We start from the raw sequence: 23,042 nt of genomic DNA, 5'->3' as shown, positions 1-23,042 counted from the left end.
TGTTCTACCTCCTTTTTGTTGTCACACAACCTTGAGTTTGAACCAACCCATACATAATCATCCAGTTAGTTTTAAGAGATAATTCTTTGCACAAAAACTGATTTTTTTCTTTCTTTCACAGAGTAACTTGTGAAGGAGAGCAACATGCTTTTGTTACCATGCAGTCAATGTCTTAGTTTGCTCTTCTTACACAGGCAAGAGAATTTTGCCAGGTGGTAGAGATTAGAGGAGGAGATGGATCCTGAACAATAATGTAACACAGTGTACAAAAATTTTAAGGTTTCTTGGTAGAGTCGACTTTAGTACATAGACCATTAAAATGGAGACTGAGGGAGCTCTGGTGGCCTAGTGGCAAAAAGCTGCACTGCAATCCCAGAGGAGTGTGGTTTGAATCCACCAGATGCTCTGCTAGAGAAGAAGGGACAATTTCCTCTTGTAGCAGTCAGATTTGATTGGACAGTACATACATACATACATACAAATAAAGTGTAGACTGAATCTTTTTGTTAGACTGTGAAGAAAGAAAGAAGCAGAGGTGAAGGTAAAAAGTAAACAGATTTATTAAAAACTTACATCCCAACGGGATAGACCTCTTTGCTCTAAAGGGAATATGGAGAAGTAGCATGCTAGTGAATAAGATTATTTTATATCTTTCTCATCTGGGGAGTATTGGGGGCTGGAGTCTGGGCCGAAGAGATGATACCATAGAGAGTGCAAAGTTTAGTTGGCAGTTCTCATCCTGGTCCCTGTCTTCTAACATCATTCATGCAACCATAGTGTCTAATGCTTCTGACATCACTCACATGCCCAAAGTACTAATTCTATTTGTACTTCCTGGTTCCGATGGTTCGTGTAAATTTTGCTTCTCTATATCATTCTTTCTAATACTAATACCTTTGCATTGTCAATACTACTCCTTACTACAAGGAAACCAGAGCTTGTTTAGTGCCTGGAGTCTTAAAAGTTTGTCTCTATTTGACTCTTTCAGTAAAGGAAGGAGTTAGAAGTCAGAGGATAACTGGAGTGTATGTCTCATTGTCTCCATGAACAACTGTTTTTTGTACTATAAGACCAGAAGAACTGAATGGTGGTAGATTATTATTAATAAACATTTTGATGGGAGTATATAGAAGAATCATATTAAACAAGGGGGGGGGAATGTGGAAAAGGATTTCAAAATCTCAAAGAATCCAGACATTCTGGAGTCACTGAGGCTACATGTGTACCCACATCACTTGTGCTAAGACACTTTTTATATTTTAAACAAAAACTTTTCCCAGAGGCTATTTTTAAAGGAAACAACAACATAGCTCAATTTGAGATTTTGTACTCTTAAGAAATATTTATATGAAATTAAATTGACAACAAACTAGATTAGAAGCTCAAAGGGGTCATTTAATTTATGGTAAAGTGTCCAAATAATTAGGGAAAGGATAATGCAAATGGTTGTACAACTGGAAGAATGTAGTTAATAATAATAATAATAATAATGAATTTTACACATTCAAATTGTTGGATTAGTAAACATTTTGTTGTACATGTCATTAAAAATAGTTAGAAGACTTTAAAAATGAAATATACAATGGCAAAAACACCCTACAGCCCACAATACAAGCCAAAATCATAAAGCATGGTTTCTACCACAAATGTGGTAAAAGGATTCTGAGACAGTTACAAAGAGAGGATATGCAAAACTTGACTAAAAGATATTTTCAACTCTAATAATTGGAAGTCATATTTCAAACTAAATTAAACAATTCAATAAGGACAGAAGCTATTTTTCCATTGACCTATACAATTAGAGTGAACCCGTCAAATTTCAAAGGGACGCATTTTAATTTGTAAAAAGGCATCAGACTTCATTTAACACTGTAAGTATTAAAAACTGCAAATAGAAATTTGAAGAATAGCTTTTTAACCTAGTATATGTTAAAACATAGTAGAAATTCACAAAAATTAAGCCAAATATGGCTGGGAAAAAAAGTGAAAAGTAGGCAGTCTCAAGTTCATATGAAAATTAAGCTTGATACAGGTGAAATTTCAAATTCCTAGGTTTACTAAATGTTTTGTTCCAGAGAATATTAAATTTTATATGGCTGAATAAAGAGACCATAAAAGACGAAAAGCTAAAACTTCAAAATAAAGTAGGAATCCTATTAGAACATTTGCAGCTTATAAAACATTTTATAAGGTGGTAATGTTTAGATATATATCTAGAAAGGAATTACTAAGCCTTTCAAATTCTTTTTCACCTCATATTAAGGGCTGAATGAGAGGCTTAGTCACTGTCAGAAAGTTACCTTTAATCCCCAGATTTCTTTATTAAGGGCTGAGGGATCTCAGAAATTAGAAATCAACTCTACCTAGGTTTTCACCTTGGGCTGTCTGAAAGTTGGTGCTTATTGCTCCCTTGGGAAAGAATCCTCAGCTAGTAGTCCCAAAGACTGCCAGAAGCAAAGATTTAAGATTGGTGCTATCAACTTTCTCCACTACGCTGCTTTTAAGACCATAGATGCCACCTGGGACAGAAATAAAGATCTGTTTTAAAGCTTTAAGAAGGACTTTACCGAACTAATTAGAAACAAAAGGACTGCTATTTCCCTTGCTAGAAATATGAGTTGTTCAGATAATTCCTAAGCTTGTTTTTCTGCATTTGAAAGTATTTATTTTTTCTTAATTAGATAAATTTAGTGATAATAAATGTTACTAAAAACCATAAAGTACAATACAGATAAATAAAACATCGCTCTTGCTTTATTTGTAAAACTAAGGAAACTAACAACATTCTTTATTTAAAATAAACTGGCATATATGAATCAGAGCTCTAGCACTTATGAAAAGCAAGATTTGTTTAAGAGAAAAACTTTCTAGTCTTTATTTATCTTTCATCAAGATTCTGAGGCAGTCTTGGACACAAGTGAGTCACTGGAGCAGGTCACAGTTCAAAGTGACACGTAGTTTAATAGGGGAAAGGAAAATGTTAAAATAAGAGAAGTATGCTTCAGCTGATGCTGAGTCAGATCGTTATGAGCAAGACTTGAAACATTTCCACTCTTCATTGTAAATACTTCTAGGGTTTATTCTACTCAAACAAAAAGAATAAAGTTAATAAAGTCACTACAAATTTTATGAAGTGAACAAATGTAACTTTCAAAGGTTTTGACAAGAGTATATATCATACCTTTGAATGTAACTTTTTAGTTTAGTCATTTTATTTTCTATATATAAATTTAAAATAATTTTTTAAAATTATTTTACATTTATTTATGTAATCTTTGCTTTCAAATCCATGTGGATGTTTCACTTGGTAATTTATGTAAAGCATATTCAGTAACGTATTTCTCAAAAGAAAAGTGAACACAAAAAATATTTCTCCATTTCATTTTTTGATGATAACAAAGTTCTACATTGTCATGGACTTTCATAATGAATAACTTTTTAGTTTTAAATACCTAATACATTATATTTCAGATCACAAATTACAATGTAAGTCAAGTTGCAGCCTCTATGAAGTTAAGAGAATATTATGATTCAAATTAAAAATCTCTTCTCTAAGGTTTTTTTCTAATTCTCAAAGGATTTAATAAAGCAAAGGTTTGTTTCACATAATAGTGTCATATAAGGTTAAAATTAATTTTACCTTTAACATAAATGCTTCCATAACCATGAAATAAGATAACAAAGACAATTTTTCTCTATAAAGTTTTTTTATATAATAAAGATATATTTTAATATGCTGCTGTTGTTGTGATTGTTATGTGTCATAGAGCATCCTGTGACTCATAGTGTTCTATCATGTGCCAATCTTACTGTCTCTGACATATCTACCCCGATTACCCCAATCACTGAATCAAACCATCTCATCTAGGGTATTCCTCTCCTGCACTGTTCCTTTACCCTCCCAAGCATGACCTCCGTCTTCAAGGATTGGTCCCTCCTTGTAACATGTCCAAAGTATGTCAGATGGAGCTTCAGAATCCTTGCCTCCAAGGAGGAGCCTGTTTAACCCTCTCCGGTATAAACATGTTCATTCTCTTAGCAGTCCATGGTTTATCCAATACTTTTCTCCAAAAGGCATCAATTCTCCTTCGATCATTTCTAGTCATTGTCCGGCTCTCTGATGTATAGCAAGTGATTGCAAAGATCACAGCCTGCATCAGGCTTATTTTAGTCTCCAGACTGACATTGTTGCTTTTCAGTACGTTGGAGAGGTCTCTGATGACTGACTTTTCCAGTGTAATACGTCCTTAAATTTCCTGGTCTTTGGTGCCAAGAGTGTTAATTGTTGAGCCAAGCCAACTATAGCTGTTTATAATATCTGTCTCTTCACCATACATCACGATGCTCCCAATTGGACCTGTAGTGAGAATCTTCGTTTTCTTGATATAATAAATACATGAAGAAATGTTCAAAACCCCTAGCTCTCTAAGAGAGATGGAAATCAAAACAACTATGAGATATCATCTCACCCCAGTCAGAATAGCAATATTTTACAGAACAGCAAGCAGCAAATACTGGCGATGTTGTGGAGAACCTGGAACCCTTATTCACTGTTGGTGGGAGTGTAAAATGATGCAACCACCGTGGAAGGCGATGTGGCGCTTTCTCAAAAAGTTGCAAATAGAGATACCATGTGACCCAGCAATTCTACTACTGGGAATATACCCCAAAGAGACCATAACTGACATCCAAGCAGATATATGCATACCCATGTTTATTGTGGCTTTGTTCACAATAGCTAAGAGTTGGAAACAAGCTATGTGCCCATCAGTAAACAAATGGCTAGAGAAGCTGTGGTATATTCACACAATGGAATACTACGCTGCATTGAAAAACAAGGAACTCATGCAATATTATTCAAAATGGGTAACCCTGGAGGATATTATGCTGAGAGAAGTATCTCAGTCCAAAAGGACAAATACTTCATGGTGCCACTGTTGTAAAACAGGACTGACCTTGGGGTTGGGAGAGACTGAGAAAGATGGGTTCAATAATGTATACTGCATTGAAACAGATGAGGGAGAAAACTGTTTAAAAGGGATATGTGATTAGGTATTTTTATCATGACTGGAGTCCAGAGCGAAACCTGCTTAGTTGAGTGGACCTGGAGAAAGGATTGTAAAACAATGAAAGAATTTTTCTTTTTCTTTTCCAAGAGGGTAGTGTACTAGGGGGGAGGGGAGAAAACTGCAACAATGAATGAATGGAAATCCAAAGTCTCTGTAAATTTTCATTGAAATTAATGATAATTTTTTAAAAAAATCATAGAGGAATAAGATTAATATTGTATAAACATATATAGTACTTTAATATAAGAAATATAAAATATGTATCATTTTTTAAAAATATAATAAAACATCAATTTATCAAAACTTATTTTTTGTTATCTCTCTCATGAAAATTGTGTGCCTTTGTGCAGACAATATAATGGCTTCCACGAACACCACAAACAAGAATCCACATCACGAACAGCAATAGTGCAAAACCAATTCCTATGAAGTTACTCACACATGCCCCACCTATGCCCCACAGTGCCTTCTCTTAGATTCAGCAATGTGTTGTAATGGCCTCATAAGCTTACAAAGAACACTCTTGTTTATAGGGTATATTAGGAAAGTAACAGGTTATAATTCATGCCAGTGACACTAAAGATGCATTTCTTCAATTACAGAGTTTTTTCCAGTCATGATTGCAGGTAGACCTTTCTCATACTCTTTGCCTCACATTTTTAGAAGAAGCTGCAAGCCCAAGCAAGTGTTACAAAGCTCTCTTTACTCTTCACATGATTTGCCACCCATTCATCTCCTAAGAGCTTAGTTAGGTTCAAAAGTTGCTTCATTCTAGCTCTGTGGCAGTGCAAATTTAGCTCACACTGGTCCCTGGTTCTCTACCACATATGCTCCATGGGTAAAAGACTGGAAATCTCTTCCTGTGTGATTATAGGCTCTGAAAACATGCCGGAGGGTCAGATGTGAGTTTGAGTGTTTGTTTAGCCCACGATGTGCTGATGGTTACACCTTCAATGGCAAGAAAAGGCACAGCGAATCCTTCATGGTATCATATCAAGTATCATTTTTTTATTAGAAGAGGCTATATGAAATCTCTTTCATCCCCTACATTTTAAAGTACATATTATTACATCTGTAAAACTATATAATTTAAAATAATTATACAATTTTTTACAATAAGACTAATGAATTGATAATTTAAGAAAATCATAACTGACAATACATTTCTAATGCTTTTCTCTTATTTTAGTGATATATTTGAAATTGCCATTTATGTTAGTGAACATATCCTACAATCATATATCTACAGATAGGATTAGAATAACTAATATCAATTCAATATTAATCACCTAAAACTTAATGTTATTGTCCTCACAGTAGAAGAAATGAGGAACTATATTTTATTTCACAAAATATTATATGTTAAAATATATCAGAATTTCATACCTTCTATTCAATAAATCTTATTATGAAAACAATTTTTTCTATTTCTCTGGTTTACTTACCAATTTTGAATATATTGTTTTTCACAAAAGATCCTTCCCATTTCCTTCACTTTACACACCTATCAAATTGTGCAACCCTATGATTAACTACCTGCCATCCTCACCCCTCTATTTCCACCCTCCAAGCTGCCTTAAATCCTCTTACTCATTTTACAGTAATGGTTTTATACAATATTTATCCTTGTGCAACTGAGTTAGTTCACTCAGCATAATGCTTTCCAGTCCCTCCCAAGTTAGGTTGTAATTTACAGAATGATTACTCCTGTGTGCTTCGTAGTATTCCATCATGTGAATGCACCACAACTTCTCAAACTGTTTGTGTTTGGACATTTGGGCTGTTTCCAAGTTCTTGTGATGGTGAATAATGCTGCTGTGAACACTGGTGTACAAGTTTCCGTTTGAGCTTCAGTTCTCATTTTCTTGGGGTACATTCCAACCAATGGAATAGCTGGGTCATATGGAATTTCCATGTGCAGCATTGCAGCAGAGGTCAAAGAATGAAAAAACTGAGCAGCAGATAAGTGAGCAGTTAAGTCTGTAGATAATAGGCTTTAAAGGAAATAAGTAGGAGAGAATTCATTGGAGAATTCGGATCACATTTTTGGCTGGATTTTAGAATAAGGAATTCTTGTAATTGGTAGGGATTTTGCCTATGTGGCTACTGAGATTTCTTTTAAAATATTTTTATTTTATAAATAAAAAAATTTCACTCACATATTTTCCTTAAGCAGCCCAGTATTCAGTAAGAAAAAAGCCTCTTCCATATTCATAATTTTATTTTTCTTATGGAATGTATACATATTTGTATTTAGCCTTATATACAATACAATTACTATGATTGAAACATTAAACTAAAAATTTCATAACTTTTAAATAAATCCATTCTCTGACCAAATTTTGTTGAAGATCCTTTCCTACTTGCACTCCCTAGAGCTGTCAGCAAGGTTTGGTGGAATTTGAAGGAATGGAGCTTCTAATGCAGATAATCTTCACTTTCGGAATTATAAGCTGGAAAGGATCTTGAACTCAACACTGCCATTTCAATTCGAATAGAATCCCTCAGACCAAGTGAACACCACCAGCATACCAGCTATAGAGAAGGTCTTACCATCTCCTGGGAAACTATCTTGCTGTGCCAACCCTGTGCCTCAAATGGAAGAACAGAGACACTAAGTCATGGGAAGACAGTCCAGGAGCAAAAGTTCAAAGACAGGACCTTCTTCCAGGACTGCCTCAGAGAGAAAACCTCCCTAAAGCTGTTAACTGGGATTTGGATTTGGAGTCTCCTAAACAGTGAAAATAATCTGTCAGTTTGTTATATTGTGAGAATGATCTGGATAGTGGTAATTATTTTGTTGCTTTCTTGGAAAACAATTCAGAAGTTATCAAACAATATCATTAGTATGACATGCAAGCAAAATACTGCTGAAGATCATTCAAATAGGTTTGGAATAGCACATAGGAAATGCCAGAAGTTGGATTCAGAAGTAGCACCAGGTATATTATTGCTGATGTAAGATTGATCCTTGCTGAGAGCAGAAAATACCAGAAAAATGTCTTTTTTTATTTGCTATGCAAAGGTATATGACTATGTGGATCATAATGAAAATTATGGTTCACATTGAGAAGAATGATACTCCCAGGACACTTAATAGTACTCACAGGAAGTCTATACTTAGAAGTTGTGTGAAAAGAGCAAGAGAACACTACATAGTTTATAATTAAGAAAGATATGCATCAAGGTAGTATCCTTTCTCCATTCTTTTTTCTTTAATCTGTGTGTTGAGAAACTTGTTTGAGAAACTGGACTCTATGAAGAGGAATGTGGCATCCGAATTGGAGGATGATTCATCAATAATCTTCATTAAAACATGACACAAACTTGTTTGCTGAAAGTGTAAAAGACTTGATACACTTGCTGCACAAGATCAAACACTGCAGTTTTCAAGATTAATTCATCTTAATGCCAACAAAACAAAAATTCTTACCATTGGACCTATACGGAACATTATGATACATACAGAAAAGATTGAAATTGTCTATGGCTTCATCTTACTTGGATCCACAATAAATACACTTGACACCAGCAGTAAGGAGAAAAGGAGACATATTGCAATGGAAATATCTTCAGTAAGGGACCTCTCCAAATTATTGAAGACCAATGATACTAGTTTGAAGACTAAGTGTATCTGATTCACACCTTGATCTTTTCAACCATCTTCTATGCATCTGAGAGCTGGATAATAAATAAGGATGATAGAAGTAAATAAGTTGCGGCGTTAGAGGTTGTTATATGCTGTTGAGTTGCTTGCAACTTAGAGCAACCCTATGTACAACAGCTCTGAACCCTACTCTATCCTTAGACAACCTAATTGTCTCTGACACAATCTACTCCCATTGTCCCAGTCACTGAGTCGATCCATCTCATAGATGGTCTTCCTTTCTTGTGCTGTCACTCCACCCTACTTAGCATGATGTCCATCTCCAAGGACTGGTCCTTCCTTGCAACATGCCCAAAATTTCAGAATCCTTGCCTCCAATAAGCAGCCTGGTTTCACCCTCTTTAGGATGAATCTGTTTGTTCTCCTTGCAGTCCATGGTATATTAAATAATCTTCACTACCACAGCCCAAAAGCATCAATTCTCTTTCTATCATCCCTAGTCATTATCCAGCTTTCTAATGCATAGCAAGTAATTGCAAAGACTATGGCATGTATCATGTCAACCTTTGTCTCCAGACCGACATCATTACTCTTTAGTACTCTGGAGAGGTTACTGACAGCTGACTTTCCCAATTCAATTGGTGTTTGATTTCCTGGCTCTTGGTACCAAGAGTGTTGATTGTGGAGCCAAGCAAACTGAAGCTGTTAGCAATCACAATCTCTTCAACATCTGTCATGGTACTTCCAATTGGCCCAGTGGTGAGAATCTTTGTTTTCTTGATGTTGAGCTTCAATCCATATTGAAGACTGCAGTCCTTGACCTTCTGCAACAAGCTCTTCAGGTCTTCCTCAGTTTTAGCAAGCAAGGATGCTTGCTCAAACTGCATATGCTCATCTGCATAATGCAGGTTGTTGATGAGTCTTCTTCCAATCCTGATGCCATATTCCTCCTTACAGAGCTCAGCTTCTAGGATGAAGTGTTCTGCATATAGATTGAAAAGATAGGGGGATAGGACACATCGCTGGTGTACACCCTTCCTGATTTTGAACCATGCAGTGCTTCCTTGCTCTGTTCTGACGACTGCCTTGGAGGAGAATAGTGGATATCTCATAGATAACCAAGAAAACAAACAGATTATGTCTTGGAAAGAGTGAAGCCAGATTTTGCATTAGAAGCAAGGATTGTGAAGCTTCACCTCACATATTTTGTGCTTGATGCAAGATGTCCTTGGAGAGGTACATGATGCTTGGAATGGTGAGAAAACAGTGGAGAGGATGATAGTCACTGTGTCAGTACACCTGACTGAAGTTCTTGCTCTCCTTTCTGAGTTTCAAGTGCTTCTCCAAGGCATAGCCCCTCCTAGCAACATGCCCAAAGTATGGGAGAAGTCCCATCATTTTTTCCTCCAAAGAACATTCCAGCTGTACCCTCTCAAAGATACATGTGTTCTCTTGGTAATCTATGGGATATTCGGTGCTCTTCTCCAAGATCACAGCTCAGTCATCAGTCCTTTCTTTGTTATGCTTATTCATTGTCTAGCTCTCAGATGCATAGCAAGTGATCTGAAAGACCATGGCTAGAATCAGATACACCTTAGTTTAGTACTCAAAGTGACATCATTACTCCTCAATAATTAGGTGAGGTTCCTTACTGCAGACTTTCCCTGTGCAATACATCTCCTGATCTGACTACTGGTGCCAAGGGTGTTGATTGTGTATCCAATTAAGACTAAGTTGTTGACGCTTTCAGTCTTCTTGTTTTGTTGATGTTAAGATGTTATCCGTATTAAAGGCTGTGGTGTTTGATCTTCTGCAGCAAATCTTTCAAGTCCTCCTCACTTTCAGCAAGTAAAGTTGTGTCATATGCATAACACAGGTTATTAATGAGCCTTCCTCTGATTTACCCCCAATTTTTATTGTATATTGGTTCTCATACAAAGTTAGTATGCATTATGTGTCACACTATTCTTCATTCACATTATGTTTCATACAACTATTCCCATTCATTACATCTTATAAAATTAATCACCATTAAACAATATCCACCCTTACTCTGTCTTTCCAGATTCTTGCTAGATTCTTCCTTAGATATTGATGCCACATTTTTCTTCATAAAGTTCAGCTTCTCAAATAATTTACCAGCATACAGGTTGAATAGGTATGAAGAGAGAATACAAGCCTGACACACTCCCTTCTTAATTTTAAATCACTTAGTCTTCCCTTGCTCTGTTTACACAACAGCATACTGGTCTAGGTATAGGTTTCACAAGAGCATAATTATGTGCTCTTGAATTCCCATTCTTTTCATTGTTAGCCATAATTTATTATGATCCACACAATGTAATGCATTTGCATAGTCAACAAAGCATAAACAGACATATTTCTGGTACTCTTTACTTTCAGCTAGGATCCATCTGAAATCAGTAAGTATATCCCTGGAGCCATGACAGCTTCTAAATCCTGCTGGAACTTCTGGCAGTACCCTATCTCTGTAGAGTTCCAGCCAATTTTAATGATCATTAGCAGTATTTTGCTTGCATGTGATATGAATGTCGTTCAATAGTTTCTATGTTCTGTTGGATAATACTTCTTAGAAATGGAAACAAATAAGGTACTCTTTCAAACTCTTGGCCAGACAGTTGTCCTCAGATTTTCTTGGCATAGACTGATGAGTGCATCCAGAGCTGCATCTGTTAATTGAAACAAGTTAATTTGTATCCCACTGATTCCTGCAGCCTTATTCTTTTTGCCAATGCTTTCAATGCAGCTTCAACTTCCTCCTTCATTTCCATTGGCTCCTGCTCATATGATATTTCCTGAAAATTTTCAGTGTCAGACAGTTGTTTTTGGAACAGTGATTCTGTGTATTCCCTCCGCCTTCTTTTGATGCTTTCTGGATTAGTCAGTACATTTCCCATAATATCTTTCAATATTGTGACTTGAGGCTTAAATGAGCTCCCAGATTAAAACAAGCTTAGAAGTAGGAGTGGTACCCACTTCCGAAATACCTTGCCTCTGGAAACTTATGAACTTAGAAAAATAATGAAATTATACAAGTGTTTAGGTATTTCCTTCATAGGGTTGCTATGACTTGTCTACAACTTGGTGGCACTTCACAACAACAACATATACAAAGCTCAGTTGCCCTAGTGGACAGAAAGTGATGCTACCAACCAAAGGTGGGTGATTTTCAGCTGCTGCCTTCAGGTCTGGTTTTAATTGTTTTTGGTCAAATATCCTTCTAAGTGGTATAGCACTGATACATCCATTTTCTGTACAGAGGTAACTCATGGTTGTTGTGGTGCTGAACACTGTGGCATTGATGTGTCAAATGTGATAATGGTTACCCATGCTGGACAGTGTTTGGTGGAGCTTTCCTGCTAAAACAAGCTTGGAAGCGGAAGTGTCATCTACTTTTGAAATACCTTGCCTCTGGAAACCCTATGAACTTTGAGAAATGATGAAAGTTATGCAAATGTTCAGGTCTTTTGTTCATAAGGTCACTATGAGTCATTTATGACCCAAAGACATTTAACAACAACAACAATAACAACAATATAGAGAGAGCTCAGTTGACCTAGTGGACAGAAAGTGATGTTACCAAGCCAAAGGTGGGTAATTTTAATCTGAAGCCCTCAAGCCTGATTTTAATTGGTTTTGGTCAAACATTCTTCTAAGTGGAGTAGCACTGGTCTGTCCATTTGTTGTACAGAGGTAACTTGAGGTTGTTCTGATTCTAAACACTATGACACTGATACGGTTACTCATACAGTAACCACACTGATAATGGTTACTCATGGAGTACAGTATTTGATGGAGCACCCCAATTAAAACAAGCTTGGAAGCAGAAATGCCAGCCATTTCCCAAATAGCTTGCTTACAGAAATCCTATGAACTTGGAGAAATGATGAAAAGTCTTTCATTCATAGGTTCGCGATGAGTCATCTACAACTTGATGGTACTTAACAACAATAACAACATTTCCTCAGCTTGAGAAATGCAGAGCAAGTTCTTTCCTTTTTATTCTCCAATTCCAATTCTCTGCAGATTCCATTATAACATTCTGCTTAGTCTTTCAAGCTGTCTTTTGAAACCTTCTGCTTTCACTTGGCATGTTTTCTCTTTATTTTGACTTTTCAATGCTCGTGGGCAATTTTTAAAGTCTTTTCTGGTGCAAATTTTAGAGTCTTTTCTGATATCCATTCTGTTTAATTCTTTCACCTCTGTCATTTTAATGACATTTGCTCTCTTCATGCATGATATCCCGACATCATCCCATAACACATCTGATCTTTGATCATTGGCACTTAAAATCCCAAACTAATTCTAAGGTTCTGTACCTAGTTTAGCTCACGGTCTTTATTATCACTCGCTATGCATCTGAGATCTGGACAGTGAAAAAAGATGACAGAAAACAAATTGATGTCTTTGAGCTCTGATGTGAAGAAGAGCACTGATCATTCCATGGACTGGGAGGAAAAAAAAAAGTCTTAAAGTGTGTGCAGCCAGAGTGCCTTTTGGAGACAAAGATGAGGAGGCTTCACCTTACATACCTTAGGCATGTTTCTAGGAGGGGCTATACCTTGGAGATGGGCATGATGCTCAGAAAGATAAAGCTTCAGTGGAGGAAAGGAAGACCCTCAACCAGATAAATTGACATAGTGGCAGCCACAATGGGTTCTAACAGCACCTAAAACAACAACTACAACATTCTTTCTTCATTGTTTCCAACTTTTACTTTTCAGTGATCAATCAAGTGTTTGGAGCAATTGGGATCCAGAAGGTAGGTTTGTTTGTTTGTTTGTTTATTTGTTTGTTTGTTTGTTTGTTTGTTTGTTTGTTTGTTTAAATTAAGTCATTTGTGGGCTGCTAAGTGTTTTTTATTTAATTATCAGCCAGTTGTGACCTGGTAGCCTCTTATTTAAACCAATTAGGACCCAGTGGGATCCTTGTGATTAAAAGTCATTTGGGACCTGAGAGCTTCTTGTTTGAAAATGTGGTGTGAAGCTGATTTTCTATTAGAAATACAAACTAAACTATCAGTTTGTTTTATTTGAGAGGAACATTGTCCTAATTGGTACAGAACTTGCCTGTCACTTTATTGTACTGAGATAACTTGTGGGTTGCTGTGATACTGACAGCTATTTCACTGATGTGTGACATGCCATAGGGTCACCCATGATGGACAGGGTTAAGTAGATCTCCCAAACAAAGAAAGAATAGGAAGCAGGATTTGCCATCCACTTCTCAAATAATAACCTCTGAAAACCCTATAAACAATAGATGAATGTGGATATTTATAGTAGTAGTGGTAGAGCCCAGATTGGAAGTCAGTCAAAATGAGGAAAAATAATGGCAAACATCCTTTAATAATTGGAACATTAATGTATATAGCTTGAATGTTGGAAAACTGGAAATTGTGAAAAATGAAATGGAGCATATGAACATCAACACTCTAGGCACTAATGAGATGCAATGGACTAGCTTTGGCCACTTTGAATCAGATAATCACATGGAATACTATGTTGGGAATGAAAAATAGAGAAGTGATGTTGCATTCATAGACAAAGAGTCAATTTCAAATTGTCTCCTGAAATACAGTGTTGTGAGTTATAGTTATTATACAAACACACACAAGGAGGACTTGTTAATATGACGATTAGTCAAAACTACACTCCTACAACTAGAAAGAAAGAGGAAGAAATTTAATGTTTTTACCAAATCTTGCAGCCTGAAGTGATTGAATATGCAATCAAGATGCATTAATGATAATACTTGACTGGAATCCAAAAGTTGGGTGGAAAGAATATTTTTAATATTTTCTTAAAACTGTGCTATGTGCTATAGTCTCAGAATAAAGAAGACATATTTTTAGAAAAAGTTATTTTAAAAAATGTAGAAATTATAAAGCACAGATGGATAAACTTCATCACTCCAAATATAAAAGTTTTACAATAATATATCAAGCCAAACAGCTGTAAACCATGTTAAGGACAAAATCAGATGGATTAATCTGATGTAAATATAACACAAAATTGTTTTTTTTGTTGTGTGCCATCAAGTCAGAACTGATTCATAGTTGACTCTCCAGTGGTTTTCAGAGGTAGTTAATTGCACAGGAGGTGATTTCCCACCCTTCTCTCTGAGCAGCTGGTGGATTTTAAGACACAATAGACTATTTAATATTCAGAGGTCCTACAACTCAAGGGGGAAGAAAAAAGTCTTTCAGCTCACAGCTGATTGTTAACAAAAAATCAAACCGGCCAATCAACGTACACTCTACTCTCAATGAAACAAAATCTCTCCAACAGTTTTCACTTGGCTTTCAATGAAATCAACATAATCTATCCTCTAGAATCCTACTGCTCTAAACTGGAGAGTCCTATGCAGGACCTATGGATTGATAGGAAACATCACTAGACTTATAGGCAACATCTTGACAGATAGCCAGGAGACTGAGATGGTCAACAGCTTCATCTTGCTTGGATGCACAATTAACACCATTGTTACCACCTGTCAGGAAATAAGGAGACACATTGTACTGGGAAAAGCTGCAGTTAGGGATCTCTCCAAATTATTATAAGAAGTTATAATAATAAATAAATTATTATAAGAAGTTACAAATTAAGTCACTTAAATGGTTTGAGCAGAAAAAGAGGCATGTGTAGCAGAAACCAGAAGAAGAGAAGCACCAGAAATATGTCTTACCAGAGTCAGACTCTAAAGGTGATACTGTAAATAGCCAGAGGATCAAACAAGGAAATGCTGGACCTTGGTTACATTGTGTAAAACTTAAAGTGAATTGTAAGTACTCATTGAAGAAATTTAGAAAATAGCCCTCAGCTATACTTAAGGCACACAGTTATCTGCAAGAGCTATTAGACTTATTGGAGAGACATAGATAACACAGTGAAACAATTAGAGAAAATATCAAAAACAGTGGCAGTCCTAGAAATTCTGCACCTACTATGCTGGAATAATTCAGAGACATGTAGAGACGAAAATTCAGGGAATCAGATTTGTAATAAACCATTTGAGATGGTGAAAAAGGGGCAAAGGCTACATAGAAAATCCATTATCTGACTTCTTTTAACTCCACAAAGGGGAATTGTCCCCATCAAAAACATTCACAACCCAAAAGAAATTCCTATGAGACATGTTCCTTTGCCCCCAGATCTCTTCATTGATTGTAAAACCAATTTTACTGCTTTACTAGGTTCAAAATACATTGCAACAGCTCACCAATCACATGGAACCATAACTCATGATTAGGAGGTTATTAAATAAGTTAAGAGGTTAACATTCAAGTTGACAAGATACAATTTCTCAGTCAGGACAACTTCAAAAGCATGCTTGTAAGTCTTTCAGTCTTCAGCTTCCCAGCTTTAGACCAGTTACTAAGCTCTTAGTCCCTTGAGCTATGTAGCATCACCATCCAAGTTAGTTCTCCAGCAAGTTTGGGCTCTCTGCTTCTGATTCTCTAGGGTAGCATTCTCACATCAGCTCTGTCTCACATCAAGTCATCTGATTCTCTGCTGCAACTACTACTCTTCTCCTGTTGGTCTGCCTGGCACAAGAACCTCTGGCCCTGAGATGCACACTGCAATCCAGCTGCAACTTTGCTGGTGTTGAGATTATGAAATTCTGCTTTTTAATCCACTTATTTTCATAACAAAGACTAGTCAATCCCTTTGTGGCTAGATTAATGTACCTAATTTGCACAATTCTGCCCATTTGTGTGTCAAAGTTGAAGTTAATGACTAAGAAAATAATTTTTAAAACTAAATTCTTGACATCACAGATAATATGATGCAGAAAATACTTAGTTTGGTTCTTGTGGGGTTATAAAAATACATTATTAAATATGTCAATATATTGAAGAATTTGAAACATATACTTTTGCCTCATTCCAGCAACATATTTCTAATGATAACTCAGGAATTGTAGAACACAGTGTACAAGAAAAGTAATTGAAATTACAGCTACTTAAATGGAAAAGATAAATAAGTAAAATGTTCAGACCAATGCCTAAAGTGGCGATGTCACATAATGGAGATAAAAATTGTTTTTGGAACCAGACCAGAGCTCAGACCTGAGTTATGTCCCTTCTTGTCATTTTGATCTTGGGCAATATACTTGGGTGTTTTGATCTTAATTTCATCAACTTTAAAGTGGAAATATTCTAATATTTACATAAAAACTTGTTAAGGGGGTTAGTAAAACAATTTGATATATGAACAAGAACTACTGTTTGGCATAAGGTGACAGAAGAGGATATCAGGTTTTGGAACCACATATTAAGTTCAATACCTAATTCTAAACATTGTTGTTGTTGTTATATGTTGTCAAGTCTCCTGTGACTCATAGTGATCCTATGCACTATAGCTCTGAAGCCTGTCCTGTCTTAAGCCAGTCTCACAGACTTCACTACACTTACTCCCATTGCCCTAGTTATTGTATCAATCCATCTCATTTATGGCATTCTTCTCTTGTGCTATCCCTCCACCCTTCAGAGCATTGTCCTTATCCAGTCTGTCTTGCCCACATGCCCGAAGTATGTGACATGGAGCTTCAAAATTCTAATCTCTAAGGAGAAACTTGGTTTCACCCCCTCAAAGTCAGACCTATTTTCTTGGTGCTCCTTGGTACATTCAAGACTCTTCTCCAGAACCACAACTCAAAGACAACAATTCTTCTATCCTCCTTAGTCATTATCCAGTTCTCTGATGCATAATAAGTAATTGCAAAGACCATGGACTGGATTAGGTGCACCTTAGTCTCTAGACTGAAATTGTTGATTTTCAGTGCTCTGGAAAGTTACCTGACAGCAGATTTTCCCAATGCAATTTGCCCTTTGATTTTTCTGACCGCTGGTGCCAACAATGTTGATTGCGGAGCTGAGCAAGCTGTAACTGTTAAGAACCTCAATCTTTTCTAGATCCATCATGATGCTGCCAATTGGCCCAGTGGTGTAAATCTTTGTTTTCTTGATGTTGAGCTTCATCCCATGTTGAAGACTACAGTCCTTGACCTTCTGCAGCAAGTGCTTCAGTTTCTCCTGAGTTTCAGTAACAAGTTGTGTCATCTGCATAAAGTATGTTGTTGATGAGTTTTCCTCCAATCTTGAAGCCACATTCCTCCTCATAGAGCCCAGACTCCAAAATGATCTATTCTGTATATAAATTGAAAAGTTATAGAGATAGAATGCATCCCTGACACACTCCCTTCCTGATTTTAAACCATGCACTTTCCCTACTCTATTATGAGCACTGCTTCCTGGTCCAAGTATAAGTTTCATATAAGCACAATCAAGTGTTCTGATATTCTCATTCTTCTCTAGATTAACCATAACTTGTTGTGATCTACACAGTGAAGTGCCTAACTGACTATACTTTATTCCTTTCCTGTAAAGAGAGGCTGACAACAAAGACCTGTATTATTAATTTTCTATTAATTCATAGAAAATTATCACAATATAAATAGCTTAGAATAACATTAGTTTATTAGCTCACAGTTCTGTAGGTCAGAAAGAAAAGTGGGCTTAGTTGGGTTACCTATTTTGAGTCTCACAGGCCTTAAATAAAAGCTTTAATTAATTTTAAGGCTTGACGAGTGAAAGTCTGAGAGCAACCAAGTTGCATAAGGGTTATTTCCTTTCTCCATGCCTACTCAGTCTGTGTGCTGAGGAAATCACTCAAGAAACTGGATTATATGAAGTGGAATGTGTCATCAATATTGAAGGAAGACTAATAAAAAATTGCATTATGCAGATGACACAACCTTGCTTACAGAAAGTAAAGAGGACTTGAAGCACTTGTTGCAGAAGATCAAGTACTTCAGCCTTTAATATGATTACATTTCAGTATGAGTAAAACAAAAATCCTCACCACGGGACCAATAGGCAATGTGATAATAGTTGGATAAAAGATTTAAGTTGTCAATTATGTGATTTTACTTGGATCCACAGGCATAGTCACTTTAAAAAGTCAAAAGACAGTTTGCATCGGAAAAATTGACTGTCAAGTACCTTTCCATAGTGCTAGTGGGCAATATTGTCAGTTTAAAGACTAAGGTGTGTCTGATCTAAGCCATAGCATTTTCCATTCGGTACTGTAACTATATCTTATGGACTAAATCACTTCACAATTTACTGATTTGTATAATTGACATGGTATTGGCTGAGAAAGAATTTCAATTCATATATGCCTAGCTCAGAATTCAAGCTCATAGCCAATAACAACAATTCCTGAAAAGGAATAAACGGTCTACAATGGTTATTACAGATTTTTTCTTCAAAATGATCTTCTATTATGAGCTATTATCCAAAATTCTTTGACCAGGGATTTGTTTGGGGTTTTATTGTTGTTGTTGTTGTTGTTTTCCTTTCAAGGAACAATTAACATCTTTACAAAGTAGCCTTGAAAGGTAATTTAAGATGAATTGTTTCCAAATGAGATGTAGATTTCTTTTTGGAAATTTGGACACATATTTTGAGAAATTATTAAACTGTTGGTTGTATCTTGTGTATCTTGTGTGCTTTGCAAATGCACCTTAGCACTTTGTATGAGGTAAGCATATAGAATTATTTCACAGTAGAAAAATCAACCAAACAAACCCCCACTTACTTCTTTTGGTCTTTGAATATTTCTTATAATCCACCTTTGTGAAGGCTACCTATATATGGACTTAGAACAAGATGAAAAGAGTACCATAAATATAAATGAAAGAAAGTTTCTGGAATCTTTAGAGGGAAAGACATTATTGGTAGATGATCACCAGCAGTATTCACTGCTAAAGCATTGATTCCAACTCAAAGTGACCCCACAGGACACAACACAACTGCCCTCTGAGTACCAACCTTTATGAAAGTGGATTGTCTCTTTTGTCCCCTTTGAAGCAGCTAGTATGTTCAAGTGGCTTACCTTTCAATTAGCATCCAAATGCCTCAAAATCCACTGTACTGCAAAGAATCCATCACTATTAATAAGAGGTTAAAAACAACAACCAAAAGCCCTTACAACTTTGCACAAGGAGGTATGGTTCCAGGATAATTTATCAAACTTTGATGTATACATAAGATTTAATGTGAAGGCATCTAACTGGCAACATCATCCAAAATTATCTTTCAGGAAGAGCAGAATAGCATTACCGTCACCTTTCCGGGTATTTGGGCATAGAATATGCATTTAATGTAGTATTATGCCCTCTGGAGTCGTGAGGAAAAAATGTCTTGCAAGTGAAAGTAGAAAGAATTATTACGTACACACAATGCCTACCAAATAAAAAAATAACTTCCTAACAATGAAAGAAATTTTTTTAAAGAGAAAAACAAACTGGGAGGAGGGGTGGGCAGGGAGGAAAATTTACAACAATGAATGAATGTGGAAAGAATAAGTGGAAAGAATATGCTTAAAAAATATATATGTTACATAAAAAAAAATAACAAAAAAATTTTGAATGGGACACAAAAATGTTGACTGCCTTTTCAAGACTCCTTAAATTTTTTATTAGAGACAGAGTGGTTTCTAAATGCATTTTTGAGGTTCTATTATTTATGTTTGAGAATTCATATGTCATAACTAAAATTAGAAATTTAATTTCAATATATTAAGAGTTATTTTGGGGGACCAAGTTGCACATAATCAAAAGTATACTTTTGCATTTAAATGACAATGTACTAGAAAATGAGAACTTTGTTGTTGAAGATAATCTTCAACAGATCTACGCAAGGACAGCTTTTTATAACATTCATAACGTTAAGAATGAAAAGTCAGAGTAAAAACCTTTGTTTCCTTTACCAAGTAATTGTTTTTTAACTGAAGACCAAAGAAGTGATCTAAAACATATCTTATTGTAAAGAACTCCCTGTTCCGCCCCCCTAGTATACCTTAACTTTAGGCCAGAGGTGTGTAGATTAACATGCATCCTAGGTTTCACTTCAGATTTCCAAGGTGGATAGAAATGCAAATGTAAATAGCTCAACAGATACATTGCCAATAAATCAGTTAGCTCTTCCTTAGTAAATTCGCCTATCAACTATTTGCCTTCAGTAATGGTTTCCTCTATATCTCTTTGTTTAACTCATCTTACCAGTGTAGGTAACTCAAAAGCAGCTGCTTGGTTTCAGAGACAGATGAGCAGTTCCCTCTCCTGCGGTTTATAGTCTCTACTACCCTCTGAAATGACCCTTCAGATGATGAGCTTGTTCTGACTCATAGGTATACAACAACAATATACCTGTGTATGAGAAATTTAAAGAGGCAAGGGGCACAGGAAAGTGAGAGGGGGTCTGAGAGCAAAGAGGGAGAGGGAGAGGGAGAGGGAGGGAGAGAAAGGGAGAGAGAGGTTGATATTTTGGTACCTGAAATTGCCAAAATAGAATTTAATCCATATGCTGTAAGCAATCATTCCAACCAAAAACACAGAGAATGCACTTATTGCCTATGGTCTGTTATTTTTGGTTCAACTATTTTCAAAGAAACAAACAATCTAACCAGGCAGTAATATCAATTCCTATATTACTTTTGGTAGGTGGCAGGGAAATTTGATCCACCTTATTGAACTTCAAGTATCTATCCTGGCATTCTGATTTATTGCTCTGTCCCCAAATTCTCCACTCAATTTTTCATCTGAAACAGTTGTTCACATAATGGGATGTTTGTCTTCTACTCACTTGCCCTGCACCTTCACCCCTTTGCCCTCTGAAAATGTGATCTCTTTCCCCCACTGCCTCCTGACCCCAACCCCATGGAGGGCTGGATTTAACTTGACTGCAGGCTGAACAGCAGAGCCGCCCTGTCTTTACCGATTAGAGTCTAGCTGCTGAGTAGGTTGCCTTTCCGGAGAAAACCAGGACAGTTCACTCTGCAGAGCTCTTCTTCTCACGCTGCATCCTTTCTGCCCCAAGAGCTACTTTTCAAAATCTTTTAACTTCTTTTTCTGGCCATAGTGAGGGAAGACTTTAGGGGAATCCTTAACGTGGTTAATTATACAGTCAGTGGCGAGTATCAGAGGAAGCTCAGACACCAGATGCGAGGACAGATTTCCCCCTCACATACCACGCTTTAATACCAGAGTCACCAGGGTGTGCGCAAAAGGTATAAACCAAATAGGAACTTCTGAAATTGTTGGCAGGTGCCAGGGTGTGGCTGTGGTTGTCTTCCAGTTGAAAGAGCCAGAAAAGGGAGAAGGGGAGGGTGAGTGTTGAGGAGGAAGGGATGGTGGGGAGGGAGAGAGGAAAATGAGGAGAGAGAGAGAGAGAGAGAAAGCAAAGTGAGGAGAGAGTGTGAACAGAGAATAGAGAAAAGAGGAAGAGAGGAGAGACAGGAGAAGAAGAGAAGGGGAAGAGAGACAGAAAGAAGAGAGCGGAGAGAAAGAGAAGATATAAGAGAGAGAATAGAAGGGGAGGCCAGGGGGGAGGGAATAAGGAGGGCGGGAGGGGGCGGGCGGGCACCAGGGGAGCGGGGAGCGCGCCTGCGAGGCTCGGGCTCACACGCACGCCTCCTCTGTTTGTACACAGTTCGCTCTCGGCCGCCCGCTCGCTCCCAGCCTGCTCACGCTTCATTGTTCTCCAAGTCAGAAGCCCCGCAGCCGCGGCGGCGAGAGCAGCGCGAGCTGACCGCTGGCCGCCCGTCTCTCCACTAGGCGCCCGGCTGACCCGGAGCCGCCTCACCGGGCCCCGCCCCGCCCGCCTTGGACAGACCACCACATCTTAGGGCTCAGCCCACTGACGGCTTCAGGGAGCTCGCCCTCCCCTGTGCTCCGGAGCGTTGGCAAAAGGAGAGGAAAGATTCGCCACCACTCTTTCTAGCTCTCTCCAAGAATTTGGTGAAGGCAGCGCTGCGGGGGAAGAAGACATCTTCTTGGATTCTCTGGCAGGGGCGGGGTCTGCCACTGCCCGGCGTTGCCACATCGGCAGAGCTGCCCTCCGCACCGACCCCTGTCCTGCTGGGGTCACGTTCCGGAGAAGGGATCATGACTCGCTCCGTAGCCGCTTGGCTCTTGGTCTTGCTCAGCCTTGGTGTCCCTCAATTTTCCAAAGGTGAGGTGGCGCGGGACTCAGGCACTGCGTCCGGGGGCGACCAGATTGGTCCCTTTAGAAAGGAGGCGCGGAGGGCCGGGTTTGTCCCCCTGGCACGCCAAAAGTGGCAAACGTTGCCGACTGCGCGGAAGAGGCGGCGCGCACTGGGCTCCTTGGGAAAGTGTTTGCAAAGTCGGATTAGAGTGCTCAGAGCTGAAGGGGGAGGAGGGTGTGAGGTACACAGATGAGATTGTAAAAGGGTGAGCAGAAGGGAGCAGGAGGAGATCGCACTCTCCAGAACCCGAGACCCTGCTGCCCCTCTCACTCTTAGGGTCACCCCTTGAAC

At 37.7% G+C, this 23,042-nt stretch overlaps 1 pseudogene; it reads right to left on the bottom strand.

Moving 5' to 3' along the window:
- LOC102851701 overlaps positions 1-22,652 on the bottom strand; it is a 124,996-nt pseudogene extending 102,344 nt beyond the window's left edge.
- Between the last annotated feature and the right edge of the window lie 390 nt (positions 22,653-23,042).

Source organism: Elephantulus edwardii, unplaced genomic scaffold, assembly GCF_000299155.1.
Source record: "Elephantulus edwardii isolate Elephantulus edwardi_28Jun2011 unplaced genomic scaffold, EleEdw1.0 scaffold00082, whole genome shotgun sequence".
Taxonomy (NCBI): domain Eukaryota; kingdom Metazoa; phylum Chordata; class Mammalia; order Macroscelidea; family Macroscelididae; genus Elephantulus; species Elephantulus edwardii.
This window is presented reverse-complemented; position numbering and strand designations above follow the sequence as displayed.